We start from the raw sequence: 25,988 nt of genomic DNA, 5'->3' as shown, positions 1-25,988 counted from the left end.
TATGTTTTTCAAATGCTATTCATCTCAAAACTTTTCTAAAAAATTAAACTCCAGATTAAATGCAATTGCTGGGAGGTGCAGGGAGTAGAAAGCCTATTTTGCTTCTCCAGAAACCAAAGACACACTATCCTATCAAAGAAATCATTTTGTTAAGGAGCTAGAAAGACGGTAGAGTGGGTAAGGCAAGTGGCTGATTCAGGTTCAATCCCTGCAGCACCTCATATGATCCTGAGTGGTGCCAGTAGTAATTTCTGAATGCAGAACTAGGAGTAAACCCTGAGCTTCGCCAGGTGTGGCTGCAAAATAAATAAATAAATAAATAAATAAATAAATAAATAAAAAGCAATTAAACAAATAAACAAACAGCAGAAAAGGAGAATGCCTTACTTTACAGCTAGAGCTTTTGGGGCACAGAGGGTAGGATGCTAGCTTTTCATGTGGCTGGCCCATTTGCATCCCTGGCATTCCATATGGTCACCCAAGCCCCATCAGGAGTGAGTTCAGAGTTAGGAATAACCTTTGAGAACTGCCAGGGTTGCCCCCCCCCACACACACAAATAATTTTGTGAATTCTATAGATCGTTTCTAAGTTAATGTGATTTAGTGAACTAGAATTCTAACAGGAAAATATCTTCATTTTCACTGGACAAAAAGAAACACCCGATTTCTGTGTAGCCATGCAGAGCCCTTTAATGTTGTTGAATATCACTGTTTATTGAGAAAAATGCAAGGTTTGAACTAGGGGTCTTCCAACCTTCTTTTAGCACAGAGATTATTTTTTTGTATGTCACACAGGCTTGATATTTTCCTTCTAAATATTCATTGAGAATGATTACATTTGAGAGGGCTTCTTGGTCCATCTCAGTTTTCTAAAAGGAGAAAAGCAAAACATTCACTACCAGTTCTAGATGCCATCTTTTGTTGTTTCCCGTCCAGGTGCTTTTCAGGAACTTAAATTCTCTGCTCTCTCCCTTCTTGACAAGCTTCCTGAAATAACTCAGAGCCTACCTCACCACTGTTCTGCTCTTTGTTGTGGTTGGGAATGAGGTCAGTTTGCTTATTTGCAAATCTGCTTTTCTTTGAGGACAATCTTAGAGCTGTCTCAGGGATTCTTAGAAGGCTTCAGAGGAACTAGCTTGATCAACGGGCGACCCATGGTGTTGGAGGTGCATTTCTGAACATTTCATCAAATATGGTTTGTCACGAATTCCTCACAGTTATCCAGGATAACCCAAAGATAACCAAAAACTGCTTGACCACAAACTCTGATTTCTCTGGTCTAGCAACATTTCCTAACACATTGTGTGCAGCACACAGTTGTGTTGTGTGTGTTGGGGTGTATGCATTTGTGTTTACTGCAGTTGTGAAAGATATCAGTTTGCTTCATGCTTTTATTCCAGCACTGATATGAGTTTCAGGTATTATCCTTGGCTTAGCCACAGGCAGACTCCAGCTTTTGTCTAGGACAAGTACAGTATCGAGGAGGAGGGTCCAAGAGTCCTCAGGTGAGTGCTGTAGTGGGCAATTGTTGTCACTGCCTCTAAAGTGTGTCTTAGGCAAAGCTCCTAAGAGCCCGTTTTCTATGGGTACAGCCCTTGGTTTCTTGTTGACGAACTGGTGTACAAGACAAGTTAAAGCTTTTGTTCTTTGTGTCCAAATGCTTATTTCGAGCAGAACAGGCAACTGACCATCCTATCTCTTTCTAAAGGCCATTTGCACACTCTTTTTTTTAAATTTTGTTTTGTTTGTCAGTTTTGGGGACACATGTGGCAATGCTCAGGGATTACTCCTGGCTCTGTACTCAGGAATCACTCCTAATTGTGCTCACAGAACCATATGGATGTGGGAGATGAAATTTGGATTTTAACTGTGTGCAAGGCAAGTGCCCTACTCACTGTACTATTGCTCTAACCCCATTTGTAGACTCTACAGAGCGTGTCCTCAGATCAAAGAAGGTTATCAGTTTCTCCTGTGCCATAAATTCTTCCATCTCTTTTGAGGATCAACTCTCTTATAATTCTACACTGTCTCTGAACAGCACAAAATAGTGTGTATATAATTGTTAATGTCTACAGTCAATGCCCCTCAATTACTTTTCATTGCAAACAAGAATGACAACCACTTTGGAAGATTTTGACTTTTTGTACATTATATTCCCTCAGCATTTCTCACACACCCATTTATGTACAGCTATTACAAATAATATTCCTTTCACATAGTGAAAAGCCAAGGCTCAGAGATTAAGTAACTCACTTGAGTTAATATGTGAACATTTATGTTCCTATACATGTACACACACACACGCACACACACACACACACACACACACACACACATAATACAAGCTCACAAGCTCAAGTCGCCCTTTTCAGTTTCTGTTGGCTTTATAAATAAGAAGAAAAACTCTTCTCACTTCAGCCTCCAGAATGGAGCCATGACGAGAAATACTTTCTCTAAGATTTATTTAGTTTTCCTTGAAGTTTAGTATCAAGAACCTAGTCGTTTAATATTTTCCGGTAAATCCCTCCTCTAGTATCTACTTTAATACTTTGTGTGACCATGAATTTAATCGTCTGCACTGTGGTATAAACTTGTGGCTTTAATGCACTCAAATCAATATGTCCTTTTCTGGCCCTGTTTTTCTATAAAGATGCCCACCTCTTGCAAACACAAATACATGAGTCTGCATCAGCTAGATGGTTGGTACCACAATTGACTTCCTTGATTTGTCTTCTACTTTCTTGGACATTATACAGAAAGGGCATCTGTATTGGTAAAATGGAGATAGTTGTATTCATCTGTTTGTATGTAAATATTTTATGGGATTATTATGTTACTGACCCTACCCTGATCGGTGATTGTGCCCTAACCTAGGGTGTGACCTGGCATTCTGCCCCCACCCTGATTCTGCTTCCACCATTGGGTGGTATCTGATCCCACCATTGGGTGGTACCTGATTCTGGGGGTTAAAAACAAGGGTCTGTGGAAGGCGAGAGGCTTTTGGCTGGAACTTATGCTGAGCCTTTGGACTTCAGTCTTGTCCACCGAATAAAGCTAATATTTCCACAAGCCTGACTGTCTGCGAGCTGTTTATCCGCCGTTTCACCTCAGAACCGACGGCTGGACAGGGTGGCAGACGCGTGCTCCAAGCTGGAGGGGAAAGACCTCATCCTCCATCCCTCCATCAGTCAACCTCTTCAGGGGCTGACTTGCAACATTCATCTAACCTAAATTTGACTTTAGAGATCTGAGAGCGGAGCAGAGGAGTGAACCATGTCTTTAGGAACAAAGGAGATCAGTGTGCTAAGAGTAAAAGCTGCATCTGATGAACGAGAAAGAGAGCGTCTCATTGAAGCAAATCAGAAAGGGGTGGTTTGCTCAACGCAAAGCATCTTTTGTCTACATTTGTGGACTTGTGGAACTTGACTGAGCTTAAAGGCGGAAGTCCAATCACACTTGAGTGCTTTTATGGCCAGGCAGATGATTTCTCTGTTCTAGATGAAGGTTTTGCTGAACACACAATTGCAACGCAGGTTCTGCAAGAGGTGTTCGCCCATTTACAGTACCTGGGACCTCCCAGACTTTCCCATGGAGCATAGTTGAGCTAGTTTTCCTGCCGGAAGCCGCTTATCTAATTAAGTCAAAAGTGCACATTCAGTGACAATTACTCTTTAATTAGCAGTTGTTTCCAAGTGTACAGTCAAACTTTAATGGGGGAGGGTAAAATGATCCCACTGATTTAAACTGCATTTGCCCTCCTCCAAATTGGTGTCAGAACCAGTGTTAATTGGAAGGGGAAAAACTTCAGGAATTGAAGCTTAATTCTACAGGAAAAAAATTAGACTTCACGATGCATAACTTAAAGCAAAGTGAAAAAAACATTTTAAAAGTGGCTATTTTTAAATTTTATTTTTTTAAATAATATATTTTTTTTGTTGTTGTCGTTTTTGGGTCACACCCGGCAGTGCTCAGGGGTTATTCCTGGCTACAGGCTCAGAAATTGCTCCTGGCAGGCACGGGGGACCATATGGGACGCCGGGATTCGAACCGATGATCTCCTGCATGAAAGGCAAACGCCTTACCTCCATGCTATCTCTCCGGCCCCTTAAATAATATCTTAATTTAAACACTGTGATTACACACACGATTGTAGTTGGGTTTCAGTCATAAAAAGAACAACCTCTTCACCAGTGTAACATTCCCATCATCAATGCCCCCATCTCCCTATTTTTTTTTTTTGCTATATAAAATCTTTATTTAAGCACTATGATTACAAACGTTTGGATTTCAGTCATAAACAGAACCCCCCCCCCCTCCATCACCAGTGCAACATTCCCACCACCAATGCCCCCTCCCTCCTTCCCAATCTCTGCCTGTATTTGAGACAGGCATTCTACTTCTCTCACTCATTCAGACTGTCATGAAAGTTGTTAGTGTAGTTATTTCCCTAACTGCACTCACCCACTCTGTGGTGAGCTTTATATTGTGAGTGCGTCCTTCAGGCCCTCACCTCTATTGTCTCTGGGCATTATTACTATGATGTCTTTAATTTTTCTTAAAACCCATAGATGAGTGAGACTATTGTGTCTATTTCTCTCCTTCTGACTTACTTCATTCAGCATAATAGATTTTATATACATCCACGTATAAGAAAATTTCATGACTTAATTTCTCCTGATGGCTGGATAATATTCCATTGTATAAACTATATGTATGTATATATACACCACAGTTTCTTTAGCCATTCATCTGTTGAAGTGCATCTTGTTTGTTTCCAGAGTCTGGCTATTGTGGAGAGAAAGAAACTCTTATTCACTGCTGGTGGGAATGCCATCTAGTCTATCCTTTATGGAAAACAATACGGAGATTCCTCAAAAAACTGGAAATTGAGCTCCCATATGATCCAGCTATACCACTCCTACAGAAATATCCTAGGAACACAAAAATACAATTTTATTAAATTTTAAAATAAACATTTTTGGATTTTAGGTTTAAGATTTATCATATTTTTGTAACTTTCCCCCCAAAAGTGCATCTTTTTTTTCTTTTTTCTTTTTTCTTTTTTTGGGTCACATCTGGCAGCTCTCAGGGGTTACTCCTGGCTCCTGGTTCCAAGCTCAGACATCACTCCTGGCACATATGGGATGCTGGGATTTGAACCAATGACCTTCTGCATGAAAGGCAAACACCTTACCTCTAAGCTATCTCTCCAGCCCCCAAAAGTGCATCTTATGTAGTGAATGCTGCCTAGAGCTGAAGCCTGAGTGCAAAGGAGGAGAGTATCTAAAAACTATGTGCGTCTTATATGTCTTATGGTATGTTTTATAGAGTGAAAATACAGTAAATGTAATACTTTTTACTGATGTTTCTAATCTCCTCCTTTTTAGTTTTCTTTTCTTTTCTTTTTTTACTTTTTGGGCTATGCCTTGCAATGCTCAGGGCTTATTCCTGGTTCTGTACTCAGAAATTACTCCTGGCAGGATTCTGGGAACCATAGGGAATGCCAGGGATTGAAACTGCATGCATGTTAAGTACCCTACCCAGCACTCTCTCTCTCTGGCCCTTTCTATCATTTTTTTATTAAAATAGATAATTATCATTTAGATAAATGATAATAAATGATAAATAGATAATTATCATTTCTAAGAGGTATAGATGCATTTACTAAATTGAAATCTGAACTATTTCATATCCCTCTCCAGAGTCAGTGATTTTATATTGCTTTGATATTATCCCATAATTAATTCTTCAGGATTTTATTCATTTAATAAAATTATTCCAGAAATTTGCATAGGCATTCTACAGTTCAGATCTTGCCACTATACACACACACACACATATATATATATATATATATATATATATATATATATATATATATATACTTTAAATTATTTATATATGTATACTTAAAAAGCAGGTTTTTCCTTAAAATTATTCTCTACCCTTTCTGAGATCTATCTCCCTGAATTAGTTGAGGATAAAAACTTGGAGATGCATTGTCATTTTATTACAGTATTAGTCTACCAAGGCATCATTCAGAGGCCACTGTATTCTGTTTTTAACATGGGTAATTATGCAGTGTTCCAGGCAGATAGTTCTAGTCTTCAGGTGTTTTTTCCTTGGCAAATACTAACAGCTTGAATGGGATCTTCTCTATTATGTAGTCTCATCCCCATTTCCTTCTCACACTATTGGGCACCCTCCCATGATTAATCACTCTGGAAGGCCAGAGTGGAGGTTGGTTCCACCTTAACCCCAGAGTCCTGATATTAAAGGTCCTTAAGCTCTTTTGACACTCATTGCTTTTCCTAATTTTGGACAAAGTTAGAAAAACAGGTCACCACAGCAGTATTTCTGCTCCTGTTTTTTATGGGTGTGATCAAAATGATGCCACAGAGTTAGAAATGGGGGTTCTGTCAGTGGCAGAACAATTGGCAGAAGGGCAGCATGCCTATAATTATTTTTGAAGTTCTAGCCTTTCAGTTAGGAAAAAAGACAAATCATTCACTACACACACCGAGGTTCAGAGCTTTTCTAGAGTGAGCTTTGTCCTCATGGGAAGCTTGTGAAGTCAGCAACTGCTATCAGGCTGGGATGATGAAGTTTAGTTTGGGGAAAGAGCTAATATGGATTTATTTTTGCCTACTGCAGTGGAAGATAATCAGGCCTATCAAGCATATTTTCCTTGGAATATTCACAACAGGCTAGTGGTAATTCTCCAAATCATGAATGTCTTCAGCCTCTAGCCATCCCCCATAATCCTTAGATTCCCAGAAGACCTGTGAAGTATCAAGATCTTGCCTCTAAGTCACAGAGACCTTTTCTGGCAAGTGAATGAGAAATGAGTGTTACCAATTTCCCCCTGTCTCTGCTCATTCATGTCACCAGTGGACCAACTGAGTATTCCAGAGGCCTCAGTACTTTATTCTATGGACGCTACAGCTGTTATATGGCCACAGAAACAGGGAAATATTTTAATTTTCTGTTCTTAGTTCCTCTCTCTCTGGATATCTTGGTCTTCAGCTTCTGCTTCACTCTTGAAATATTTAGTAGCACCCGATTCGGGCTTTTCCAAGCATTCTCTTTTACCTGCTCTGCTATTTTACTGTGTGAATCATTTTCACTTGAAACCATTCAAGGTAAGCACCTTCTAAAGTCCAGAGTTGCAATTATTTTCATTAAATCAGATGTGGTGCCTTAGCGATAGTACCCAAGGTTGGGGATTTGCCTTGCATACAGCTGACCTGGGTTAGATCTCAAGCATCACTGTTGTCCATGAAGTCCACCACAAGTAATTCCTGGGAGCAGAGTAATACCCTAGAGTTTCTGTGTGGACCCTAAATGAACAATCAAACAAACAAAACAAATAAAATTAAGGTGTGTGTGTGTGTGTGTTTAAAAATGAAACACATAAAGAAATCTGTAAATCTTTGGAGAGAGATAAAAAAAAGATAGTAGCTGCTTTAATTTTATATATTTTTTTACAATTAGGTCACCTGTTCTTTATATGTGAACTATGTATGTTCAATAATATAGCTTTTTTATCTTTTACTCATGATTAAAATTCTCTTCCCAAGTCTCTAAGTTGTCCCCATGCTTGTCAGGTTGGGGGACCTTAACATAGAAATATATTGAGAGGTTCACAGATAATATTTACTATCATAGAGGAATTATCAGCCAAATCTTAAATGTTAACATTTGCAACTTAACTTTTCTGAAGACACTTGACCAAGAAAACACACACTACTCCAAGTGTGTGTCTTGCCAATGTTCTTGTTGCTATTGGCCCACATGTTAAAGCTGTCAGGGTGGTTGTGCATTGTGATTGCACTTTCCAACAGGAACTACCACATCACCCACTGGTACAATCCTCAAGTAGTCTTTTATCTAAATGTCATTAACAAAGATGGAGTCTGATTCATTAAGGAAAAAGCTAAAATAGAAAATCTGGGTTTAAGCAAATCCCGAAGAAGAACTCAAAGTTTCATTTATATCTGCTACCAACTATTTTGCTGGTTACTGATGCTTTTTTTTTCAGGTTTTTCATTTCTAATATATGAGGTAAAAATGCTGATTTTTGAAGATAGAGTCCTGAAAAAATTCTTATTCATTTGCTTGCTGAGAAGTCTTCCCTTCAAATACTCGCTTCAGACAGTCTTTATATAGTATTCTATTAGATCCTGAGAATAGGAGCAATTTAGTCTTCTAAGATCCCAAGATCTAGTCAAGGAAGCAAAATGTATATCATATCTATCATATCTAACAGATATGCCAGGTTATAGTCATGATTCTTTGCCTCTTTAGGCACTTTATAGTGTTCAAAGCAATTTTACATGTGAAATTATATATTTACATATTGAATATTCTATAAAACTAAGTGAAATATACATATACATAATTGTGTGCATATAAAACTATCCACATATTTATTTATATACATATATGCTGCTATAACAATTATGTGCTATATGTTATACATATATAAACATATCTGATTATGTATTTAGATACATATGTGTCCTATAAGAATTATGCTTTTATGTTATGCATACATAAACATATTGATGTATTGTTTATTTACACATAACACATAATTCTCATAGCAGCTCTGCAAGAGAGAGAATAATGGTGACACATCAGATGAGAATCCCAAGGTTACATGCTATCACATAAAAAACTCAGAACGCATCTCTAGATTTAGAGCTCTGAAATTTGTTTACTGATACACGAATTCTTTCCTAAAAGCACTTGCAGGAGTTTGCAATAGACAATATAAGTAAGTAGTAGATGATGCAGAAGAAGGAGTTATACTTTCTTATGAAGTTATAAAGTCATTCAAAACCCAGTACTTGGTATCTAGATCACACACCTTAATCCTTAGATATGTATTTGTAAATACTTACCAGGATAAAGGAGGAAAAATGTAAAATATGATCAATTATTTGAGAATACTTTAATTTTCTGAAGGGGCGATACTCTCTTAAATCAAGCATTAGACCTGGTCTTCAATAACAAACAACAAATACCTGTCTTCTTTTTGGAAAATAAATTGTTTTTATTTGGGTAGACAGTTTCAAACATGAGGCAATATTAGTGACTCATGACAAAGATAATAAAACTGAGAACCACCTACACACCTTCATAGAGAATGAGATAAATTGTAGTGGAATAATAGTCTTGCATTGAGTCAGTTCTTTGTATATTCTGGACATATATCTTTGTGACATTGGGTCAGAAGAGGTTAAACTGGAATGTTTCTGAGGTAATCCTTGATTTAGGTTTGGCAGAACGAGGAGTAACTATCTTCCATTTGCACTGTGAGCTTCAGCATTTAAGCCTGATCAAAGGCTGAGGATGTCTGTTAACTGTGTCTGTCCTGAAGAATATGAGGAAGACATCCAATAAGGCCAGGAAAGCTCCACTTAGCCCCAGGGGTTGTCATTTTAATGACTCTTTAAAGAAAAATCAAATCACTCTGGCAGATTTTTCTTTCAATTGTTAAATGACATTCAATTCCAGCGGCAATATTTAACAAGTCTAAAAGGATATAAAATTTGTCAGGTGGAGCAGAAATTTACCCCCATTTTCAGGAAGAAGAACTCACATTACCTCCAAAGGATGTTCTGTTTAATTTCAGAGCATTTCAGACTTGCCCAACTGTGTTTTCTGATTCAGTCTTTCGAGCTTTTGCGATTGCCAGTAGAATAGAGCATGTGGAGAAGCTGAAACCCCCCCCCCCCAGTCTAAAATACCCCTCTTTAAATTTGAGTTAACCTCTCTGGGAAAAAAATGGTATGGTCTTTGCATGGACAAAGAATGTGTCCTAGATATGTCCTAGAATTATGTAGTTGGAAGATTTTGCATATGGCACTTGTCTAACTGCTTTTTGCATGTGGGAGGAGTGAGAGGATGACCCTCAGCCTCAGAAGCTTCTGCTCCATCCTTTTGATGCTGGTCTTGTATTGAGACGCACAGGAAAGTGTGAATAACAGTCTGAAGACTTCAGATAGGAGTCAGAGCATGATGGTGGGGGATAAAGTTGAAAAGGAAATAGTGGGAGAAGTTAACACGTTTCCTACCTCCTGATATCTGAAGCCACTTTAATCTGGAAAGCATTTTCCTTTTTTTTTTTTTTTTGGATTTTGTTTTTTTGGGTCACATCTGGTGGCACTCAGGAATTACTTCTGGCTCTGTGCTCAGAAATCACTCCTGGCAGATTTAGGGACCATATGGGATGCCGGGAATCAAACCATCATCCATCCTGGGTCGGCTGAATTCAAGGCAAACACCCTATCACTGTGCTATATCTCTGGCCCCACTTCAATTATCCCAGTGGACATACACCATATTGGATCAGGAGTTGGGATGCTATTGTAAAATAAATCCCCATGTTGTGAAATCACCCCATGTACCATATTTCCAACCCTGGGTGAATGGGTCTGAAGCAGGGTAGCTGCAAAGAATTAAAATCTAAGTCAGTCAGGAGAGAGTCATGGAGTCAGTGGCTTCTCTTCTCATGGTCTCTCTCTCATGGCACCCCAAGACAAAATGACCTTTCTTTACTCTCCCAATACAAATTCAACCTGGGCGGGGGAAGAGTAGATGAGATCCAGGTGGACTTTTACATATCAAAGGGCTAGGTAAAAGGCAAAGATGAAATTGGGGAAATGCCTTTGTTTTGGGTAATAGCTCAATGTTATCTAACAGGGTACTGGTAATTTTATAGTATTTTTTTTAGCTATATGAAAAATTGAAATTGATTTTGTATTGACCTAAAGCAACTTTGGATAAATTGTTTGGAGAATGTTTATAATCATACCCTAGGTCAGGGGTGGCGACACGAAGAGCCAAAATTTTAAATTGTAAGAGTCAGAGAGCCACACCATGCAGTGACCTGCCAAAACAGACAAACACTCACACAAAAGCATCTAATTTTAACAGTAATCTATTAAACACATGTTGCATTTTGCCATTTTGAGTGAGGGTCAAAATTCTGCAGTGATGCTGAGGGTGTGCTGCATCCTCCACACTAAGAACTACCTGCAAGATGTGACCCAACATGTGACACACGGGTTGTTTCCCTCAGTTGTTTCCGAGGGATGGGAGATGGGAGGACGCGCTCGGAGATCTCTCCTCAGAGGTCCCCCTCAGAAGCAGCAGAACAAAATCCAAACTTGGCAAAGAGCCACAGTATACAAAATCATGATAAGAGGCAAAGAGCCTCATTCATTTTGGCCGGGAACCGCATGTGGCTCGAGAGCCATGTGTTCGCCACCCCTGCTCTAGGTCATCTAGTATGTTTATACTATATGTCTATCTCTGTGTGTGCTATGATATATACATATGTATATATGTGTGTATGATTACATAAAAGTTGCCATTTTTGGGCCGGAGCGATAGCACAGAGGCAGGGAGGGCGTTTGCCTTGCACGCAGCTGCCTAGGATGGACCTAGATTCGATCCCTGACGTCCCATGTGGTCCCCCAAGCCAGGAGCGATTTCTGAGAGCATAGCCAGGAGTAACCCCTGAGCGTCACTGCGCTCAGTGGCCCAAAAACAAACAAAAAAGTTGCCATTTTCATTACATATAGATATACATTTATATATAAGTATACATATTATGGCATCTACATATAGATGTTATATTTATTTATACTATAATTTTCCATATTATATTTCTATATTACTTATTTAAAAGAAAATGAGAACTTTATTTCATTGGGAAGGGCATCTGAAAATTACATACATTTAAAAGTGAAGGCTTGGGACTGGAGCCATAGTATAGAGAAGGTAGATTGCTTGCCTTGTACATGGCTGACCTGGATTTGATTCCTGCATAGATAACTAGGAGTAACCGTATATACCACTGGCTCCTAAAAAGAATAACAATCAAATAAAATCCAACATTTCATTCTCTCTCTCTCTCTCTGTCTCTCTCTGTCTCTCTCTCTGTCTCTCTCTGTCTCTGTCTCTCTCTCTCTCTCTCTCTCTCTCTCTCTCTCTCTCCCTCTCTCTTACTTGCCTACACTCTCTTTGGGGGCCATATTGGGTGGTTCTTTGAATTTGTATTTAAGGATCACTCTAAGTGAAAATTGATAATAATATGGGTGCCAGGGTTTGAATTTAGGTCCAAAGCAAGCTTCAAAACAAGCTCTTATTCACTGTACTTTAGACTTCACTTCTCTTTCTTTTTCCTTCAATAGATTAACTGAGGTCACGAAGAGTGACTTGATCAAGGGCTTAGGGAAACGAACACCCTCACCTAAAATTAATTTACTCTTTCCAAGCCCAAACACCCTCCCCTGCACCTCCAAGTCTAGTTCAGTGATTCTTGGTCTTAATAGAAGAATGAGCCTGTGGTTTTGCCATTGGGACCAATGGAAAATTCTGAATTATTTCTTCAATAATTCTAACTTGAAACTCACTGTAGGACTTGTGAGAAATGAGAAATGGTAAGAATTTGACTTAAGTAGTAAAAAAAATTGCAATTGATAAAACTACACAAAGTCAAATTGCTATCAAGTGCAAATGAATACATGGTTTCTCACTTTTTATTATTTTTATTTATTATTATTATTTTTATTATTTTATTTATTTTTATTTATTTATTATTATTATTAATTTATTAATTTTTATTTTTGTCCCCCAATTCACAATACAAACCAGGCAAAGGGCCTGGGTTGAGGTGTATATGGGGTGCATTTACTGTACCTCCTCTTTCTATACAGTCAATGTAAAAAACACAGCCTGTGGTAAGAATTGGGAGGCTTGGTTTCTCACTCTTAACTGTGATCCTTGAGGACTCTCTTTCTTCTATTTTCACTAATTCATTGAGGCTAGTAGACTTGAGCTTGCTTTCTAGTGTGCTGGAAGTGGTCAGAGAGCTAGTACAGCCTGAAAGATGCTGGCCTTGCATGCAGTTTGATTCCTATACTATATGTGGTACCTCAAGTCTTGCCAGAAGTGACTCCTGAATCCCCAGAACCAGGAGTAAGCCATAAGCACAGCCAGCTGTGGTGTGCGCGTGCACTCGTGCACACACACACACACACACACACACACACACACACACACACACGCACACACACACACACAATAAATAATGAAGGATGTTAGAAGAGATAGAATCTGCTCAACTATGGATGCTGATCCTCTGTGGGAGGACATCTCCTAGGTGACGTGCAGTGGAAACCATATTTCCTTGCAATCAACTCATGGCATTCTTCTAACCCAGCGCTACCTTCTGGGAAGCAGTTAGCAGTTCTGGGGGAAAACAGCAAATGAGTTTAACATTTGCAACCAGTGGCTGGAGACTACAAGGGTAGGCCACTGAACTCAATATGACACGGTTAGCTTTATTTCAAATTAAAATCGGAATCAGTAATGTCTTCATTCTCTTGTCTAGACAATTGTCATGGCTGTAAATTACCATCATAATAGCCACTGGATGGTTTATAATGACCTGACAGAAACATCATTTGCCAATCCTATAAACTTTCTGAACATGCTGTTTAGTTTATTCTAATTAATCTATTAAGTGATGACATACACGTCCTGCTTCCAATGGCCAAAGTGACTTTTGCCAGTCCAATTCCTCTTTCCCTGCTAATGCTCTGCTATAAAGTCGCCATTGATCTATTTCTGTCTTCTGTCTGTCTGCAGCAAATCGAATCAGAGAAATCATTATCCAAATGTGATGTTCTTTCAGTGAGCACTGCCTCTGTCATTTCTTAGTACTGATCTTATTAGGAGATTCAGCTGTTGTTTATATATATTTTGTTCCTGGTCTGGATGGGAGTAGATTACAGAGCTGCAATAAACACGAGCCAAAGTGAGTTCCAAAGAACTCTGTTCAAACAAGGAACTGAATTTCATGTTCAGAAGGTGAATTCTGAACCTAGTGCTGTCTATTACCTCTATAAATCAAAATGCCTTAGAAAGCATCCAGCAACTAAGTATAGAATTAAAACTAACTAATTAAAATTAACTAATTAAAACTAACAGCTAACTTCTAAACTACAGAGCGTGTGTGTGTGTGTGTGTGTGTGTGTGTGTGTGTGTGTGTGTGTGTGTGTGTGTGTGGTTGTGTTTGTGTGTATATACCCTGTAAAGTAAAGTAAGGTAGCAAGGAGAAAGAGCAAATGTCATAGCTGTCTTTAAGTCCCACTGTTCTAACCTTCTGGCTCTTCTATGCCTGTTCTTATCTTTTTAAAAGGCACTTCTTTGGTTTTAGTGATGATTTCTTGATTAAATCCTATTTTTTCTTTTTCATTAAAATTTATTCATTTATTTAGGGTTTGGGGCCACAGCCAGTGGCACTCAGGGATTATTCCTGGCTCTGCATTCAGAAATCACTCCTGGCAGGCTTGGGGGACCATGCGGGAATCGAACCCAGGATTGTCCTGGGTTGGCTGCTTGCAAGACAAATGTCCTACTTGCTATGCTATTGCTCCAGACACAAAATCTCATTTTTTTTATAGTTGATTAATTACTCTAGTTCTTTTTTGGATACATGGTTTATATATATATATTTTCCATCCTTTTATTTTACAATTATATGACTTGAATATAAAATGTATCTTTGACAAAATGTATAATTTTTCATATGTGCTTACCCTACCAACTGTATGTCAATAATAAATTTTTATCGACAGTTTATTATATTTATGTTTAATATAGTCACTGATAAACTAGATTTACATTTTAATTTTGTTTTATTTATTGACTGATACTTATGTTTGATATAGTTACTGATAAGGTAGATTTACATTTTAATTTTGTTGTATTTATTGACTTATTCTGTCATAATCTTTCACTTCTGGTTAATAAAATATAGAAGGAATTATGGACTCAAAGTATATTAATATTGTCTTTCATATTTATCTATACTTGGCTTTTATTTTGTGCTCTAAATATTTCCACAAGAAAATTTTATTTATTTTCTACTTCTTTTTTTCAACTAAGAGGACTTACTTTAGTCTTTCTTTTAAGGTAGCTATTTTGCAATAATTATCTCAGTTTATCTTAGAATATCAATCCCTTTTTCATTTTTAAATATTTTTAAATATTTTAAGAGTAGCTTTGATATTTAATTCTCTATTAGCGGGATATTTTCTTAAATATTTGATGGTATCTTCTTATTCTCTGGCTTTATGATTTTTGAAATATAAACCAGTTATTCTGAAGTTAAAAAGACTGTATTATCTTATGTAGAATCTCCCAAATTGTGAACAGCCATTTCTCTATTATTGCTTTCACTATTCTTTGTCTTCAATTTTTAATAATTTGATTACAATGTCTCTAGATGGGGATATTTTCTACTTGATTCAGTCTATGTTTTTAAAGTTTCTTAATTATATCATCTAATAAATTTCTTCACATTTTTGAAGATTGTGGCCATTATTTTGTAAAAATGGTCTTTGAAATTCTCTTTTACCTTTCTTTAAAGGAAATGTGTGCTATTACAGTTGATGGTGTTACAATGATCCTTCAAGCTTTGTTCATAATTTTTATATTTTTTCCTCACTCCTCAAATTGATGACAGTTAAATACATTTTGAGTTAACTGCCAAGTCAAAACATTATTAACCTGGAATGCATTTTTATTTCATTTATTCTTTAAGATCTAGAATTTATATTCATATGCTTTGTTGTTATTATATTTTGTTGAGAAATTACTCTTATATTTTCTTTAGGTATTATTTGTGTTCTTTGAACATGATTATGACTTTTTTGGTTCTTTGAGCATGAGTATAATTCCTCATCTAAAATATTTGCCTAGGAAGTCTAATGAGCAGTCTTTATCAGGATAAATTTCTATTGTATATTTTTTTCTCCTTTATCTTTTGGGCCATATTTGGATGATATATGTTTTTGACAATGCTCCAGAGAAGGACTGTATATATCCACAGACAGGTCAAATAAAGGCAGATCCTGCTAGATGAAGTTTCCAAAACACTGAAGAAAGGTCAGTTCTGAAGGATAATTAATGGACTCTATAGTTTTCATTCTAATATTGACTTTACTCTTTTCTCTGAATGTGAAGTTGAGTTTGGAGTCAATCCCCATGCTCAAATCCACAGGTATCTTATGATTGTCCCAATTGATATTCTCAGTCTTGAAAAAGTTGTATTCTTTAAAATGCAAGATTGATTCAGGCAAACAATCCTATGTAGTAAAGCATGTGGCAAGCCCCTGATCACAGTTGTTATTATTTATTTACTTATTTTGGTTTCGGGGTCACATCCGGAGGCGCTCAAGAGTTAATCTTGGTTCTGCACTCAGAAATTGCTCCTGGCAGGCTCAGGGGACCATATGGGGTGCCGAAATTCGAACTGCCATTGCAAGGCAAATGCCCTACCACTGGTGCTATCTCTCTGGCCCCCACAGTTGCTATTTTAGGATGGAGGTATAAGTAAGGAAAACACTCTTTTCTTGTTGGTCGGGTTGCCTAAGGATAAAATGGTGCAATCCCTGTGTTGACTACATAAATATTTGCAACTTTTATTGCAGTACAAATTGTACCATCACCTTTTATTTTCATGGGAGACCTTTATTCCACAGAACTTTCTAGTGTCACCAAAGGTTGTGAGCAGTTCTTTCTAGTGTCACCAAAAGTTGAGAGGAATTCTATCTTATTAATCTCTCTTTCAGTTTCTTTCATTTGTATCATTTCAGTTACCTAGTTCTCATTTTTCTTTTTACATTTTGATTGATCAAATGAAATACTTTTAATGGCATATTCTCTCTGCTTAGGGTTTTGCTTCTTCATTTCAGCTCCTCCTGCCATCTTTTTATCTTCCAAAGGGACAACTGATTTTATTACTACTCTACTCAAAAAGTTTCAGGTTGTCCTTCTGGTTTGCACATTAAATCTAATATTTCATCATGTTTTTCAATTCAACTAGCACTAACTTTTCAAGCCTCTACTTTAGTTTTAAGATCTAAACTTTAATCAAATAAGGATGCTTACCAGTCCCCAAAGAGGGCCTATGTTTTTGCCTTATTCATTATTTGTGCCATTCTGACATTGGGATATTGAAAATATTGTAGGAGAACATATAAACTTTATTGACCACAAACCCTTTGTCTAATCCTTTGCTTCATCATATTCAATTCTCCAAAAGAGGGCAATAATCAGATAATTTGTGGAGTATTCTTATTTTTTCTGGTGGCACAGAAGAGGAAGAGTCCAGGGAGGTTAAGTAATTTACCAAGGTCACATAGCAACTAATAGAAAATTTGAAACTTACATTTGGATCGTTCCATATTTTTGTGCTTATTTATGATATTCATAATGCTTTTAAATTTTCTTATTCTTTCCTTTACTTTTTTCCTGACTTGTTTTGAATTTAAATTTGAGTATTACTTTGAACATAAAATATATCCTTTTCTTCAATCTAAAAACATGCTTTACCTTCTTTCCGTCACCAATCCCTGTTTACTGTTGGCTACTACATCATGATAGATGGTCATTATCACTTTAATCAAGAGAGATGAATGAATAAAATTTGAAGCCTAGGTATCACCACCTTTTATTTCACTAACGACCTAAAGATAAAAGCCCAACATATGCATTATATTTTAGACCACAGCTACTATTAGTTGAATTGAACAAGTTACTGAAACTTCAACAGCTTAACTTGGCCAGTGACAACTGTGCTTCACTTGGACCAAAGGTTTCTTTAAGAGCAAAGCTGACACTGCATTTACAGATACTTGTGACCTACCTGTTACTTTCTGTGTTCATCTCTCCTATCATTGTAGACCTAGAAAATGCATTTGTTTCCTAATTAACGAAAGGAAAGGGTACCGGTCTTAAATATTTGCTAGAAAATTTTGAATTCCGAGTAATGAAACTGTCTATAGTTGCAGAGTTTCTTCCACAGAGAAACTGTTTTATGGGCTGTCAGTCTGGAAACAAATCTGTTTCAATAGTATGTGTGTTTTGCCTGTCTCAATAGTATGTGTGTTTTGCCTGGTACTTAGAAAGGATAAAGACAAGGCCTTAAGTGGAAGGGAGAAGAAAAGAAGGGAGGACATAAAAGATAATTGGAGGAACTGACAGCTGGGCTCTATTGGAAAGCAGCTCTCAAACTCTAGATAAGGTTGCTGATGCTTCTTTATAAGTCAACAACATAAATAACTAATTCAGATTAGCTAGATGTGGGCATGCTCATAGTTTCATTCAAATTTGAAATTCTACAACTCTGTTTCATAAAGAAAAAATATATAAAATTTTATTTCTGGGAGGCCCGCACTCAGCTTCGCTCAGGGCTTGTTCTATGTCCTATGCTCAGAGATCACTCCTCCTGGGATTAGGGCACCATATTGTGTGCTGAGGATTGAACCCAGGTAGCTGTGTGCAAGGCAGGTGCCCTACCTTCTATACTGTCTCTTGGTCCTACACCCCCTGGCAAAAAAAAAGACCCAAAAAACATTTTGTCATACTATAAATATGAGAGTTTTTTTTTCAACAGAAGTAAATAAACATTTTCCAATGTCTGTGCATTTTCCAAGAAAATGACTTATTTTCTAATTCCCTTTCCATTATCATCTTAAATGAATAATGTAGGCATGTTCTGTATTATCTGTGGCATCTATGTTATTTGGTTGTGCAACTTTAAAACCTAGATTTGTGGTTGGAGGGATGATATATTTAAAGAGAGAGTTATTTCCCCATTATCCAATTCTCCTAGGAAATGCAAGAAATCTGGGGACCAATACACTCCTTATGAAACTTACAATTATGGGTGCATGAGCTTCATGTGAATATCTTACACACTTATCCATATGTGTGCCAGTGTTCTCCATGTGACCCTCCATGCATGACCCAAACATATATGTGCTCCAACTATACATTTGTTATATGACTCAGGAATGTGACCTCTGCATGTTACACACCTGGCCCAGGTTTGTGCATGTCTGTACAACATAGGCACCATACATGCATAATTCAGTTGCAGTCCTGTATTTGGCATAGACCCCATTTAAAAAAATGTCCTGGAGTGCATACTCAGAGGAGACTTCACAGAGTTTTGGGAGAAATTAACATATTCATTGATGTATCAAGCTTTATATGTCCCTATATACTACAGTGATCACATTGAAAAATATTAGCTTCAGCAAAACCATAGAGTTCTTCCCATTGATGTTATTGTTTTCAGACTATTCTTGTCATTTTATTTCTTCTTAGCTCACCTTTCCTTTTACTTGAAGTTGTAATGAACCATAAGGATAGAGAAGGCAGATGGTTTTATATTGTATTATTGAAATGATTTCTTACAATTGGCCCATCGTGAGAGGATGTATATATGTATACTCAAATATATAAATATATAATATATAAATATATTTGTTTGGATACCACACCTGGTGGTTCTAGTGTTCTGGGTCGGCATTCAGAGGTCACTCCTGGTAGGGCTCAGGGGATCATATGTGGTAATGGGTATTAAATATGGATCAGCCACAAGCAAGGCAAACATCTTACCGGTTGTACTGGGATACCAGGTTTTAAACCCAGGGCCTCGTGATGCAAGAAACATGCTGCATCACTGAGTATGTACCCTAGCCCAGGACAATTTTAAAATGGGGTCTATACTATTTTATGTAGGGGCATTAAAATTTTAATTGGTTGACTCCATGAACTATCATAGAGAAGATAATGGCTAAAGAAAGACTAAGCGTAATAATTGCAATAGTCCCTTCATAATCTAGTAACTGGAATTTATTTTGGTAACAAGTAATAGTAAGAAGTCAGCTTTACTTATTGAAGAAATTTTTCTTTTCATTTTTCTCAAACTAAATTGCTCCAAAATTGCAATCTTGCAAAATTCTCAAGACTTTAGGCAATGTGTTGAAATTAAGTAGTTTTTTAGAGTGTTTTACCAATGTTTACTGTTAATTTTTTTTTGAATAAATGAAATATGTTGGCTGAGTGAAGAAGGGCTATCTATCTTTTTTCCCCTGTTCAAGATGAAGGGATTGACACAATCACTTCCTAACTGGACTATTTTTTGCATAAACTATCCACTTCTGCCCATGAGTGCTTTCATCACAGGAACATTGTCAACTGGAAGAGGACAGATGTGCAGGTCAGGGGATGGAGGAACTTCCCATCATGTCTTGCTCTTGGACCCAGTATTCTGGTTCCTTTGTTCTATCACTCAACAAAATCCTCAAGTAACTTAAATAGGATTTTTACTGCTAGAAAATGGATGCTCTAGTAAGGAAAAGTATAGTATCACCTATTAAAACATAAAAAAAACCCCATGCATTCTTATTGTTACCTTACTATGATTTCAATTATTGTCATTTTATTTTTACATTTCTGTACATATTGATCACTGACTATATTATGTGTGTATCACTAACATGATATTTATTATGCTTTGATTTATTTTGGTGGGATTTGGGTTACATCTGGCTGTGCTCAGGGTTCCTGGCTCTGTGCACTCTGGGATCCCAACTGGCAGGCAAAGGAGATCATATCAGGTGCCAGGGATCAAACCCAGGTTGGTTGCATGAAGGGCAAGTGCCCTATCTGCTGTATTATCATTCAGGACTTCTAATATTTATAATCTCTATATTAAAATCTATCTACTCATGATTGCCAAAAATGATTTAACCACAAAATACTGTGATATAATATACATTATCTAATTAAGATTAAAATGCAAATGTCAAGTAATGTAGGAGAACCATCTAGAAAACAAGGTTTTAAAGGTCATGACTGAAAAGCTAAAGAACTAAAGTGCAAAATTTTTATTCTTTACTTTTGAAAACCTGAGCACAACATACCATAGGTCAATGTGGTAAAATGCTGAATATATTTACAGAAAGAAAACATTTTTTCATGACATCTGTGAAATAATTTACATTAAAATGACTTTCCAAAAGTTATGTATTTTATTTTTTAAAGATTTTAGGAAGGCACTATATTTTACAAATGAGTCTTAGTTGAAAGTTAGACATTCTATATCCCAACCCCAGTTCCACCTCCAAACCTTCTATATCAATTTCCCTCCATCAGTGTCTGTGAAATTAATCCCCACATTGTGAAATCACTGCACATGCATATTTCCATCCCCAGGCAAAAGGGTATGGTGCAGGTAGAGTAGTCACTAAGGATTAATAAACCAAGCTAGTCAGGAAAGAATCAAGGAGTCTGTTTGCTTCTCACCTTGTGGTTTTTCTGTGTGTCAAAGACAAACTGCTCTTTCTTATACTCCAAGAACAAATTCAACCAGGTGGGGCAGGGTAAAATCATCCGGGTGGGCTTTTACATATCAAAGGAAGAGATTTAAAGGGAAGAAGAAGATGGGGGAGCTCCTTTGTTTTGGGTTAATAGGTGTCATCTTACAGTGACCTCAGTATTCCTCCAACTCCCAATTGCCCCCTTGACAGGCATAATTTTAAGTTTTGTTGCTATCCCTTGGTTCTCCTATTTGCAATTTTGTTCACTCTATATTTAGATAATATACCGAAACCAAACTTTTTCTTTTTTTTTTTTTTTTTTTTTGGGTTTTTGGGCCACACCCGGTGACGCTCAGGGGTTACTCCTGGCTATATGTGCTCAGAGGTCGCTCCTGGCTTGGGGGACCATATGGGACACCGGGGGATCGAACCTCGGTCCATCCAAGGCCCCGAAACCAAACTTTTACACCAGGATGTGTTCCCCTTGACCCTGTCACATTCCACTTTCCCTTCTTACTACATTCTTTTGTTTCTTTCCTTCTCTGTTTTTCTCTTTCACACACTAGAGGGTCAAATAAAAAAAAATTAGTGTTTTCAAATGTTTTCCCATTATAGAACATTGTTCCATTTAATTTAATTATTTGGTTTGGGAACCACACCCAGTAGTACTCATGTCTTTCTCCTAATTCTGTGCTCAGGAATAACTCTTATAAGTGCTTGCGTGACTATTTGCTCTCCTAGGGATCAAGCTACAATAGGACCCATAAAAGGCAAGTGCTTTAATCTCTGTCTCATTTCCCTGAAAAATCTTTAATTTTAGTGGCTGCTAAGCAAGTTCCATTTTTCCATTCTTTACATTTTTTTTACATTATTCTCTTAATAATGATCATTTGGAGACTTCTCATTTCTCACTGTTATATTGCCAAATGTCTTTGATATATTTTTACTTTTGAGTATTTTGATTTATCTCCTTATAACTTGCTCCTAATTTACTCCCATTCATCTTCCACTTTCTTCCATGTCTTTTCTCACATTTTTTTAAATCAATTTTATGGAAAATAAAATAAGGAAGGAGAACAGATAGATAGTATATTGGGTAAAAAGGGTCAATTATTCAGTGATGAATGGAAAGTAGAAATTGAGTGACAAAACTTATATAGTATATTCAGGAAGTGATTATAAGGCTAATCAAAAAACACATATAATGTTCTAAGCCAAAGTTATTAGTTTTTATAAAGGTCAATAAGAAGTGAACAGAAAGGTTGACATCTTACAGTAACTGGGAGTAGTAGACATGCATGAGTCTTTGAGAATGGAAGTCAATATTTTCTGTTCTACTTTAATATGCCATTCTGCCCTTCCAATCTATTAGTATTGTCCCATTTGTATACCTATAGAAGGCAACAATATACATAGCAGTGGTTTCATTACTGGCTCATTTTTCAAACAGAATCTTAGAAAATGAATGTCCTACAGAATTGTGCAAAGAGAGTCAAGTGAACTTTTTAGTATATTTAAAATTAATATCTTTTTATTTTGTTTTGGTGTTACTCCTGGTAGTGCTCAGAGATCCTTATGGGATATCAAACCCTAGTCAGCCATCTGTAAGGAAAATGCATTTTGTGCTGTATAGTGTCTCTGTCCCTTATAATAAATATATGATCATGAGTGGTTCAGTTTTACTAAGAAACTTCTTGAGTTAAGACAACTGAGTAAGTCTGTATGTTTGCTTCTTTGATCCTCACAGAAACTCTGTATTGGATGGAGACTGTGCTCTCTGTACATAAGTTCTAGAAAAGTGTGGACTGTTCAACTGCTCCTTCAATATCATAGCTAATAAGAAGTGTGGATTTGCATGTAGGCCTGTGTCCTTAAACTCATGCCTGATTTGTCCGCTGTGCTCTTTCTCTATACAGGCTATGGGAGTTCCTCTCTGCTAAAGTGGCACTTGGATTGATTCCTGGGGCTGTCCTCTAGTTAGGTGGGATGTGGTGAGGTGAAGTGAGATGACAGGGAGTTAATGTTACTTGGCTTTCAGTTTCTGACAGCAAGAACATGAGTTCATTGGGGAACAGAGACAAACAAGGCTTCCTGTTCCTAGTCCAGAAGAGGCACATGATTATTATTCACTATAATGGGATGAAGATTATTTTCATTCCCTTACTGTCCTTTCTCAAATAAAAGCAGAGTTAACTAGTCTGAAGAGCAGACAGTCTGGAAGGCTAGGCCCCTTTTGTAATGATTCTGTGGGCCTTCAACTTCCATTTTTCTCTTCTTTACTTACAGTGTTTCCAAAGGAGGCGACCGCACAGCAAATGAAATGATTAAGATGAATATGTTCTAAACTTTTTAACAGATGATTTATAGGAAGAAAGGCATTTTGTTTACTTTATGGATGATCTAATTAGGATTTTTAAAAAAAATTTGGAGAAATCCTTGGGAGAATGAATCCTGAGTGTATTCCAGCAGAGTTGAGTCTCATTTTTCAGAGAGGATCATATTTATTTTCCTATTCTTGCACAGTCAAATGTCACTTGTGGCTTTTATATTGTGTTAGAGTGCCCAGTGTCCTGGTGACATCATTCCCAAGTGTCCTCCCACTTCTCTGGAACAAGTGGACTCACAGGTTGTCTGTAACTAGCAGACACTATTCTCCTTTGGGTCCAGCTGTGAAATGTCACCCTTGACCTTTAAATGTGCTTGCAATTCCAACTGCTCTGAGGTTACCTTCCACAAGAAGCCCAGACAAAATATTAATACGGGATCAATATGCTTGTCCAGAGAGTTAAAACGGACCTTCTAATCTTTTTGACAGATGACAGGAACTTTCAAAACCAGACTTTTAAAAACCATACCCTTTATTATTTAAACAATATTTCCAAGTTAAGAAGACTTAGTATTTATCATTGGTTTATTTCAGAAAAATGCTAATTTCCTACCTTCTGTGTCTATTTCCCCAGACTAAAACGTGAAATTCAGCAAAGACTTTTGCTTGTCACATGCATTATTTGCAGGAATTGCTTTTAACCTGGATTGCAATCAGGCTTCTCAGGGAGGAAGAAAACACAAGCCTAATTTGTAAAAGCATATTTTTATTTGATAAAAATCAGTTCATCTTCATCTTAATTGGTATGGAAAAAGCTTCAATATTTGGACAAAATTACAGTGTGAACATGAGAGCAAGCAAGTCTAATTAGTAGCATGCCTACCATCAACAACAAAAAAAAGTGCCATCAATTTTAAAAAGTAGGCCTTTTGCATAAGGAAATGGTTGTCTGTTCACATTTTACTGGCTTGCTCATGATTTTCCTATGCTGGAAGTAAATTTTAAATAATATTTATCTTCATAGGTTTTCAAAGGGATGCCATAACCTTTTCCCAGAAACACACTTCACTTTTTTCTATGTTACTAATAAAATATGACACTAGGGAAATCAGATAAGGGTTAGATATGCTCATATACTTAGAAAGCAACGAGGAGTGATCCTGTTTATAAATCTGACCAAATTTCACTGGCAAATATATTTTAGTATCCATATGCTATAAAGAAATAAACTAGCTGTAAAGGCAATTTGTATTATTTTGGAGTCACTCTTAGCTATGCTCAGGGGACTTCTCCTGTCTCTGTGCTCAGAGATCATTTCTGGTAGTGCTCAGGGGATCAAATGAAGCTGGGACAATGAAATTTGTCCTCCCTCCCTTTCCTGGTTTTTGATTTTTGCTTTACCTTTTTAACATGCCTTTTTTTCCCCTCAGTATCTCTCTCCATAATCATACACTGTTTCTTATCAACTTCTCAAAGTGTATACTGCTCCATGGCTATCACTAGTAGCTGAATCACAATCTTTGCATTTGACTTTAAGATTCTGAAAAGACCATCAACAGTGCAAGGCTTTTCCTTTATCAATGCCTAGATGACCTTTATGATATGCAGAACTTCAGGGGATAAAACCCATTCAGAGAAATTGAGTCAAAATTCCTCCAAAAAGGCATTTGGGTCCTGCCCTTGCAAGACCCTGTTCTCCTTTGAATAAATATCTCATATGCTTGTCTCTATGTCTCTGTTGCTTGTTCTTTCCCCTATGTTTTAGTATAACACTATGATTTACCAAATTGCTCATAAAACAGTTGTTTCAGGCTTAAAATGTGCGAACACCAACCCCATCACTAGTGTGACCTTCCCTCTATCATTGTGCTTAGTTTCCCACCCACCTCCCCTTTGCAGACACAAACTTTCTTCATATATATATATATATATATATATATATATTTTTTTTTTTTTGGTTTTTGGGCCACACCTGGTGATGCTCAGGGGTTACTCCTGGCTATGCACTCAGAAGTCGCTCCTGGCTTGGGGGACCATATGGGACACCGGGGGATCGAACCTCGGTCCATCCAAGGCTAGCGCAGGCAAGGCAGGCACCTTACCTCTAGCGCCACCGCCCGGTCCCTCTTCATATATTTTTGTTAGAACTAAAATGCAAATGAAATGACCAAATTGTAGGACAAAAATGTCAAGTTGGGGTCATTGTCATATTGCACAATGGTGCTACTGAAGTCATTATCTATTTATTTACAAGGACCATAAGTGTTGCTGCTTTGGCTTATTGAGCCTGAGGGGCCTTGTAAGGTGATACTAGCTATTAATCCCAAACAAAGGTGGTCCCTCCACTTCCTTTTTGCCCCAAATCTCTTCTTTTGTTATTTAAAAACTCACCTGGATTATAGCACCTTCCCCACCTTGGTGGATTTGGTTCTGGAGAATTAAGAGTGAGTAGTTCTAGTTTAGGG

General features: G+C 37.2%; 1 protein-coding gene and 1 non-coding gene across 2 annotated transcripts in view; one reads left to right on the top strand and one right to left on the bottom strand.

Moving 5' to 3' along the window:
* The window catches only part of FGF14 (fibroblast growth factor 14), a 583,803-nt gene that overhangs the window by 193,650 nt on the left and 364,165 nt on the right, over window positions 1–25,988 (top strand). The window lies entirely within an intron of this gene.
* Window positions 12,640–12,772, bottom strand: LOC126016488 (small nucleolar RNA SNORA51). Its single transcript, XR_007498284.1, has one exon. It is a non-coding gene; the product is annotated as a small nucleolar RNA SNORA51 (small nucleolar RNA).

This window comes from Suncus etruscus, chromosome 8, assembly GCF_024139225.1.
Source record: "Suncus etruscus isolate mSunEtr1 chromosome 8, mSunEtr1.pri.cur, whole genome shotgun sequence".
Lineage (NCBI taxonomy): Eukaryota > Metazoa > Chordata > Mammalia > Eulipotyphla > Soricidae > Suncus > Suncus etruscus.
The sequence above is the reverse complement of the archived record's forward strand: the minus strand, read 5'-3'. Positions and strand labels throughout refer to the sequence as shown.